A 9,888-nucleotide genomic window follows, 5' to 3' on the forward strand; every position below is an offset into this window, starting at 1 on the left:
TTGTTTAAGCATGACTTCCACTGTTGAGAAGAGAGCAGAAACTAAAGTATAGAAAGTTGGTTATTGCCAGCCTTAATGCCACTATTACATCTTTGGTGATACCTTGTCGTGTTGGTCATTATTGCAGCTCCCCGTGTCACAGCTGGGTAGGACTATTGTTATTTCTTCTCTCCCTTGGCAGCTGCATAGCAACAGCTGTCTAATTGAACTCAAGACACACTCAACAGGAGTACAATCAGGCCACATACCAGAAACCGTCCAACTACCTGGGACTAGTAATCTCATGGATTTAAAAGAGAACTAATACCACCACTTTACTAAACCAACATAATTCCTAAATGCATACTAATACTTATCCTTATACCCACAGATAAATTTCTCACTCACTCTCATCAAAAAGAAGGAAAGAGAGAAAAAAAGGAAGGAAGGAAGGAAAAGAAAAAGAAAACAAAAAACTCCTCTTTATAGCAAATGGAGAAACACTGCAGAAAACCATACCATAACTGGACACACTGAAGAGATCAAAGAATCATGGATGTCACAGCACCAATGGATACATCTACAACACAACTCTTGTACCCAAGGCTCAGGAAATATTATGTAAAAGGGAGCAGAAAGGATTGTAAGCACCAGAGGGCAAGGAAGTCTGTTGTGGAAACATTGTCTCCTAGAAGTGGCTTCCAAAACAAGACCTGAACAATGGTGATATCAATAGACATGCTAATGCAGAAATGGAGAAAATCTCATGGGGTCCCACCCCTAGACAAAGAACTACAGGCATCTAATGACTACAAGAAAGGAAAACAGGTTCTCCTAGAGAAGACTTTCTAATTGCTTATCCAATACAAGGTGATCTGTTCTGATTGTACATGCAAACAACAAAAAATGGACTTGTGAGATTATATTTATGTATTTGTGCATGTGTGTATACACATACATGTGCATGTGCGTGTCTGTGTGTAATAATAATAACAAAGAAAAAGAGGCCATCAATTTGAAAGTGAGTGGGAGGGCATGGAGGAAGGGGACGTGGGAGAGGTTGAAGTGAGAAAAGGGAAGAGGGGAGTGATATAATCTTATTTTGATTAAAGGCATATTAAAAATAATAAGCATTTTTAGAAGTATAGGAAGTTGTGAAACCCAAGACATACAAGTCATGAGGTACATTTTAAGATTGCTTTGTTTTGTTTTGTCTGTATGTAAGTCTGTGTACCACACACACATTAGTGACCACAGAAATCAGAAGAAGAAAATGAACCATAGGAAACAGAGTTACAAATAGTAGTGAGTCACAGTGTGGGTTCTAGGAATCAAACCACAATCCTCTGGAAGTACACCCAGTGCACTTAACCTCTAGCCTGTTTTTTAGCCCCTACTTTTTTCTAGTGGAAAATTTGAATAAGATTTGGAGATACATACATACATACATACATATATATGAAACATACATAAAAATATATATTGGAAGTGTGTATATATATTAGATATATATGTATATATTTGGAAAATATAATCTGTGAAATATTTGAGTGCAGAACTAATAAGGTACACGAGCTCTAGTATTTAGCCCATGTGCTGTAATAAGGTTCAAACACTAAAAATCATTTTGTACTATTTGCTGGGTTGTGACTTGGATTTTCACAAAGGGAAAATAAAAAGAAATTAGAACAAGCTGCAGGTTTTCCTTCTGCAAGATTACATTTTGTTGCAAACCCTGTAGGATCAATTAAATTGGAAAATAGAAAGTGTCCTAGTTACTTACAATTTTTTATAAAAATCACAAAGTAAAAAATAAACTATTACACAGACATAAGAGCAAAAACTATTAGAATTCATAATAACCCATATCATTTTATCAGGTATTCTCCCCCAAAGGCATTTTCTGCTCATAAGAATTGCTTCCTTTTACTCTAGACAATTATAGCTTATAAAAATCATCTAATGTTTATTTTTAAAGTCTAAATGTGATTAAGATATAGAGATTATAGCAATAAAATAAGAATAAGTTATACAGATGATTAAACTTAAAGTAATTTAAGGACTAACATAATAAATTTACATGGATGCTGATGTTAAAAATAATTCAGATGACACATGTAGTTTTGTTTCTGAATTTCTTTCTAATAGAGTTTCAGGTTAAAGGTCAAATATACTTTTTCTTTAAATTCATCAGCAAATATTTGCACATGCACAGTCCTCAGACTAGAAACCTTTCCATGCTGCTTTCTATACCCTCTGTGCAATTCTCACAAGATGGAGGAGGGCACGTTCCAACAAAGCCTGAGCGTGTGCAGCTTGCCACCTGTACACCAACAGAAATAGGGGCCCCATTCTGAGGGAGAAAGAAATTCACTGGGAACTTCTGGGAGTCTCAAATGATCTGAATTCACCTATACTAACTAATTTGATCTACAAAACACAAATTTCTAGGAACTGTATTTTTCAACATCAGCCTGGCAACTTACTTTCATTTTACTTTCAAAGAAAGAAAAAGACAAAAACAAGATGCAAGAAAAAGGTACAGAAAATGGAAATGGTGGATCCTTTTTCATCATAAACTGCATCTTAGCCTGGGCCTTTTCATTTAGCATAAAGATCACTATTTTAAATTACGAAGAAGGCAGACAATGAGAATGAATTGCCATGGGTTTTTGTGTTCTCATTAAATAAGAGAATTTGATGATTATTCCTGGAATGATCCTCCTCCTCTGCAGCATAGATGGAGACATTGTCTGATTTGGGAAAACGTCATGCAACTCTATTAAATTCCACTGGTGTTTTTTGTGTACACACTTTGAAGGTATTTTTACAAGATGCTCTTACTCTTTTACACACATGCAAAGATCCACTTTCTTATTAGCTTTTTATTCCTTACAACCATGAAGCTGAATTCAATGAAGACTGTAACGTCTATGTAGAAAATGATGGTCCAGTGTGCACCAGGACCTATCGGACAAACTGAGCCCATCAGGTCATTGACTTTCCATTTGTTGGTTTTTAGAGGCAGCAGTTTTTAGTTTCAGTGAATAAGAATGAGGCAGAGAACACAAAAGCAAAAACAGAGAACCAGAAGCCAACTGTAGAGGAAAGGGAGAAAGGACGTATGAGGTCCATTTTTAATGATTTTTAATGACAAGATTAGAAATCCATACTAGAATTTATCATGCAAATTAATATTTTAAATATGTGTAAGAGTTCTAATAGGGAAAAAGAAAGCTAAAAATGTTCATCAATGAATACCAGGTTATAGTTAGGACTATAGTTCTGGTGAACTACAGCACAGCAGAGTGAATTTGAAAAATTATAATATTCTATGTAATTCTAAAAGCTACAAAAAAAGAATTTCAAAGGGTCACCAGAATGAAATAATAAATGTTTGAGGAGATAAATATATTTACCTTGTCTTGAACTTTACACAACATGTTCATTCATCAACCCTGCAATTTTTTCAATTAAAAAGACAATTATAACTTAAAAACTAAAGTGGATTCTAAATGAATTACTGATATAATGGAATTAAGTACCACTATTCATCAATGAAAAGTTAAGTATTTATGCCACAACTGTTAGTAAATATATGTAAATATATACATATATAAATTTCCAAGTTGTGTGTATAGAATGAACTTGTGCAAAAGATATAGCTCATTGATAGATTGTGGCTCACACTTGTAATCCCAGCAGGTGGGAAGCAGACAGAAGAGAAAATAGGGAGTCCCAGGTCAAACTGTGGTGTATTGTTGAAACTCCCATAAACAAGAAAGGGCTTGCCATGAATCCTTGAATATGTGCACTTATTTATGAATTAAAATTTCTTTCCCTACTTGGTGAGTACTTTGTCCAGACCAAATGAAAAGTAGAATATTATAGTCTCATGTGAAAAGTTTGTCTAACATCTTTAGTCGGAACACTGGGGGAAATATTTTTTTGGAACAGCATTTGGGCTGTAATTCAGGAATGTGGTGAGTGCCACCATGCTGTGCACAGAGCTGTGCATATTCTAGTGAGAAGTAACAAATGAGCAAACAGTAAATGAATTCATTCAGTACACTGGAGGTAAGCAGTGCTGCGGAAGGGTAACAGAGCCGAGTATCCAATACTAGAATTGTTCAGCTATAGAGAGAGATCACTTGTTTTGCAGTTTTAAATAGAGAAGTGGCCTGGAGGAGTAAACATGTGCTCAGACCTGAAGGCCAAAGACAGTTTCTCCATGAATTAGGGATCTATCTTGTGAAGGATGGCTGTTAAGTCAAGGATAGCTGCAAGGTTTCTAGCTGAGGAACTAGACGGGGATATCATTGATGAAGATTAAGAAGACTGCTCACAACAAATCCAGTGCACTTTTCCTATGCTTGCTCCTTCAGGCTATTTAACACATCCATTTTGCTTGCTGCAGCACCCGTGCTGGGGCTCCCATTTTTTTTTCCTCAGGCTACAGCCTCTTTGCCCCCCACTAGCACACTAGCACTACCTCCCTGCGACAGTCCCTACATAACCTCTCCCAGTAAGGCCATCTCTTCTGTCTTCTTTTCTGATTCTCCACTATCTGCAGAAAAATCCCGCAGATGTGCCTCTTTCTACCATTCTCGGCCATCAACCCTTCTGCTGTTTATTCTAAAGTTATCCCTGACAAAGTCAGGTTGTTCTTCCCACTCACTCCCCAAACTCATTTCTGGTTCTGATAATTAAATAATTTAAGTTAATGTATCTTCTCTCTCACCCTGTTCCGCAGTCCTTGATGACTAACATCTAGAAATTAAGACGCATCTCAAAGTGTTTAAAATGTTGTCAAGGTCGAGGGAAGTAACAGGAGTCTGTGTAAATGAAGTGAGGTGGCAAAGCCAGAATACAGAATGTATAAGCTGCTGTAGATTAAAAGAACTCCGATAGTGTCCTGAGGACATTTGCCACTCACAGTGGGACAGAGTGACCTTGAATGTGTGCAAGGCAGAAGGCTCCAAGTAAGATCTGCATTAAAAGCCAGGACCCTGGAATGGCTCATCGAGTGAATTGGTACTGGGAATAGTCATTGGTCTAGAGTCTACAAGCAGCCTTAGCTCCTCCAGAGTCATGGAATAGGGAACAGAGGCAGGCAATAGGTAGAGAGCATCTGAGAGAATAAAACTCTTAATCCTGTGCTGTGCAGCACATAAAATTTAAATGTATGCTATTAGTGTTGCATGGAAATTTCAGGTTAAAAAATTAAAACCTAATACAACTGAGAAAAGTCAAGACACTTCAAGAGGCTGCCCTCTAAGAACACTTCTACAACTCACAGGAGAGAAGAAAAGAAAATCATGCAATTGAAACAAAACAGGAGCTACATACAGATAGATAATCTACTACCAAAAATTAATCAGAAAAAATAATATCCAGTAAGAAGACTCATATTCCTAGAAACTCAAATTTTAAAAAATTGAAAATGAGTATATAATGAAAGTTTAAATGCACTAGAATCCTTGAAGAAAAAAGATGGAACATCTTTTTAGAAGACATATTTGAAGAAGAGTCAAGTATCACATACGTCCAAATATAAAGAATACAGAAATGCTTTTTCCATTTGGGCACACATGTTATTTAATACAAGATTTTCTTTTTTTCAGTGTTCCCTGAGCACAAACATGCTAATGTGGATAACTGATCATATATGATTGCTGAGGAACTTTAATGTACCAATGGTGCTATAACTAGAATTTTAATATGGTATTTTATAAAGGAATAATACAATTTATAATGTTGCTTTCCTCATACTTTCATTTTATGTTTAAACATTTTTTAAAATCATAGCAAAAATCAATGATTTCCCCACAAATATGTGAATTTCATGAAGGTTCCATGGCTTGAAAATGTTGTTCTAAGCAGTAGACAGACCAAAAGTCAAAATGATTAATTTAGGAGTCTAGCGTTTTTATACTTATATTGAACTATTTTTTTTTAGAACAAATTGACCCAGTCTAAACTATAAGAGTTCATCTATTTAACATAGCAGTTGTAATCTCTAAATATTAGTGAGTTCTTTCTTACCTTTTTCCATTAACATTTTAGAATGTGAAATGTTCTAAATTTCACATTCTAAAATGTTAGAAGAAGAAGACTGCTCACAACAAATCCAGTGCACTTTTCCTATGCTTGCTGTGGAATACAATTGTGCAGTCCTAGGGTCTTTGAACCCATAAATAATGACTGAATTATTGCCGAGTCAGTGGACTCATAATGATCAGTTAAGTGTTTCCTTTACTAAATAATATTTAATACATAAATATATGATATTGATTTTTCCAAAGAATAATGTCAATGGGTCAAATGTAAGACAACTAACATTTAGATGATAAACATTGTTTAGGTTTATTCTCTAGAATTAAAATTTCTAATACAATTTTTTTTCTATCTCTAACCTGGAGGGTTCCTCACCTAAAAATTCCAGTTCTGTGTTTGTTTGTTGTTTCATGGAGGCCAGGCTATCCTTCAATTTTCTTATTTTTTTTTTAAACTTCTTTATTGAGTCTTGGAGAGTTTCACATCATGCACCCCAATTCTGTTCACCTCCCAGTTCCCCCATACATCCCCCTCATCCTTGTTGCATGCCCCCCATGAAAGAAAGCAAAACAAAGTAAGCAAGCAACCAAACAAGCAAGAACCAAACAAAGAAACAACAACAACAACAACAAAAAAAAAAAACCCAATAAACCATAACAGAACAAAAACCACACTGGAAACAGAAAAAAAAACTCTGTTTCTCCTCTCCTAACTCTCCATCACTTCTTCATCCGTCCTGATGGCATTGGAGGCTTCGGTATGTCATGTCCTATACCCCTTTGTCCCATCAGCTTGACAAGCACCTGTTCATTGCAGTGAGTCATTGGTCTGGTTCAAGGCTTCTGGTTTTTGGTATAACATCCTCACTGGATCCTCACCAGAGCTCTTCTGGGTTATTTCATGTCTTGGAGATCTTGCAGGAATCCTTCACCTCAGGTAGCCTTACGAATCAAGTGAGAGAAAATCAGAGGGCAATACTGAGGCCGCTCCGCCCATCACTACCCTGGGAAAGCTGGCCTAGCCTCTTGTGGGCCACTGCAGCAAGAGAGCTGGCCCCTACACTCAGGAGAGAGGGCCCCCACCCCCTGAACACAGGCAAGGATGAGCCTACCCTGAGGGCATGCATTAGGGGAACTGACTCTGCCACCTCACCAAAGGCAGTTGGCCCCAGTGGGTCGATCTGACCTGCCTGACTAGAACCCGAGCCACAACTGGGCCTTAGGTTTACCCACCCTAGCATCTACCCCATCTAGGTCCTGCTGGAGCTCATGAAGGGACTGGTCTTACTGAACCATGTCCTTGAACTTTCTATGTGGCTGAGGCTGACCTTGTATTCTTGATCCTGTTCCCTCTACCTCACATGATCTGGGACTATACTTATACACCAAAACACCCAGCTAGAACCTTTACATGTGCCTTTCATATGGGAAATCTCTTTTCCTCTGAATGTAGTTTGTCAATTTTTTTTTTTATATCTGGGATAAATCTTTAAATTTTCCTAGCCTGCAGAAAGCAACAGTATCATTGGCCAGTCCATTTTTTTTTCCTTCTGGGAACACTAGGATTCCTGGAAAGCAGAGAACACTTATGTTACAATGCCTCTCAAGGTATCTTAAATTTCACATCCACAGGCATTTCAGTACTAAATGAATTGGGTACTTTGAATCTTTATGTCCTCGTAGCCCACTATAACACAATGTGATAGTAATTGGTCTGCAACCGAATTTTTCTACCTTCCCTTCATAATAAACATGAACATGTTAGCAGTTCATATGCGTAGAGTGGGTAAGTTTTGAAATTAGGCACATTTATACAAGCCTTAGGCTGTAACAAAATATAAAATGTGTACCATCACATGTTTATGTTAATTGGGTAAGTAAGATCATAAATTGAAAAAAAAATATTGTTTTGTCAAATGTTCTATAATAAAAGAAATTTTGTTAAATCTCACAAGTGCTTATGTATGTGTGAGAAAAAGATTATTATTATTAAATAGTCTATCTTTGATTTAAATTATATATTTTGTTAAAGTGGACTGATTAGCATTACATTACTCTTCTGTAAAATGAAGTTCATAAAGTATGGCCCAGGTACTAAATAACTGTTGGATGAAAGAAAATAACTGAATGAATATGATTATTTAAAATATGACTTTTTGTAATGGTTTCAATGTATATTTATTAGCTAATAACTTGTGAATTTGCTTAGGCAGGGCCTATCAAGTTGATTCATTTCTTCATTTCATGTGTTTTTGTTACGTTAGATGATCGAACTATATTGATTTCAATATGATTATATAGGAGAAGCTCCAAGAAAAGCTGTTGTGTGTTTATTAGGTTGTGGGGAAAGCAAGAAGGCTGTAGTAGAGAAGGAGCACAAGGGGAAAGAGAGAAGGTATGGTAGCATGCGAGCACGTGTGAGCGTGTAGGGGTGTAGCAACATGCTATTTCACCTACAGGCAGATAAGATGCTTTATAGTACTGCTTTATAATCATTTTAACTGTGAATGTGTTCTGCATATAGTATACATGCATTATCCTACACCTTAAAACAGACAGAATCTTGCATATGGAGTCTGTATCACTCCCTGGGCTCCTGTAACAAAGCGTCACGTCCTTCACACCCTGGGTAACCTGGAACAACGGAAGTTCATCCTTACAGTTCTGGAGGCTAAACATCTGCCATGGCTTTACTGGGGCAATGCTGTCTCTGGAGCTTTAGGGGAGAATCTTGGTCCTTCTCAGAGCTGCTGCAGCTCATGTCCTTGCCTTCCCTGGGCTTACAGAGTGGTGTGTTCTCCCTGTGGCTTCTTGTGGCTTCTCTCAAAACTCTACCACACAGACATCAGTCATAATCTATTAGTCCTCTCCCTAATTCAATGTAATCTTGGTTTAAGGTAAACCAGTAAAGAGCCTACTTCAAAGCCAGGACACATTCCCAGGTATTAGGGGTACTTCCAGACTATTGAGGGAAAAGCAGTAAATACCAGCATCTTCCTCAAAAGACTTGTTAATGATAATGAAAATTCAAGTTCAAATGGTTGCTCATAATTTTAGATACATGTAGTCTGTTCTGACACGTTCCATTCACATTGTCAAGTGTTAATGGTAAGAGTATATGTGTTGTGCATGTGTTGGGGAGGGGATACAAGCTATCAGAAATTAAGTGCAGCTGTGAGCCTGAGTTAAATTTGGCCTGTCTATTTACACACTAGTTCAATGTGCAGCAAATGAAAGTCACATTGCAAAGCATACAGTATAGATTATGGCAGAAGTCCAGCCTCCCTCATCTTCTAATCGCTGTCTGTGTGTGTGTGTGTGTGTGTGTGTGTGTGTGTGTGTGTGTGTGTGTGTGTGTGTGTGTGTGTGTGTTGTGCCTCTGGATTTTTAAGACCGTGTTTGTCTCACTTTCTGTTGCTTTTTCAATCACAGGTTCTCAAACATGCAATTAAAAGTTAAGTAAAGTTTTTGTTTATTTTGCAGCAGTATTCTTAAATATTTATGGAGGATCTTAAGTCTGACTCGCTATGAGGAAATATAGATGAATTAATAATGGATGTGGCTGCTTTGCAGAAAATTAAAGGTTGGAAGCACGTGTTAAAAAATTAAATCATCCATGGCTAAGATAGCAGATGTTATTGATTTGAAATCTTGCAAAAAATGTACAATTAGTTTTTTTTAATTCAAGTAAACTAGAAATGTAATGATCCATCACAACTTCCATAATTCTAAGACTCGAGGCTACTCAAAGGCAGATACACAAAAGGAGAAATTTTAATTCCTTATCCCAGAATTTATGAGAATGTGGCTTATTAATATGTGAATGAAAACAATGAGGAACTTAGACTCTTTA

General features: G+C 36.9%; 1 long non-coding RNA gene across 1 annotated transcript in view; it reads left to right on the top strand.

Annotated features, from left to right (window-relative positions):
• The window catches only part of LOC128118621 (uncharacterized), a 131,032-nt gene extending 121,662 nt beyond the window's left edge, over positions 1 to 9,370 (top strand). Inside the window, exon 5 of the long non-coding RNA XR_008221275.1 lies at positions 371 to 9,370. This is a non-coding gene — a long non-coding RNA (uncharacterized LOC128118621). The remainder of the gene's footprint in view (positions 1 to 370) is intronic.
• Positions 9,371 to 9,888: the final 518 nt, after the last annotated feature.

This window comes from Peromyscus californicus, unplaced genomic scaffold, assembly GCF_007827085.1.
Source record: "Peromyscus californicus insignis strain IS unplaced genomic scaffold, ASM782708v3 Scaffold_22__1_contigs__length_63687245, whole genome shotgun sequence".
Lineage (NCBI taxonomy): Eukaryota > Metazoa > Chordata > Mammalia > Rodentia > Cricetidae > Peromyscus > Peromyscus californicus.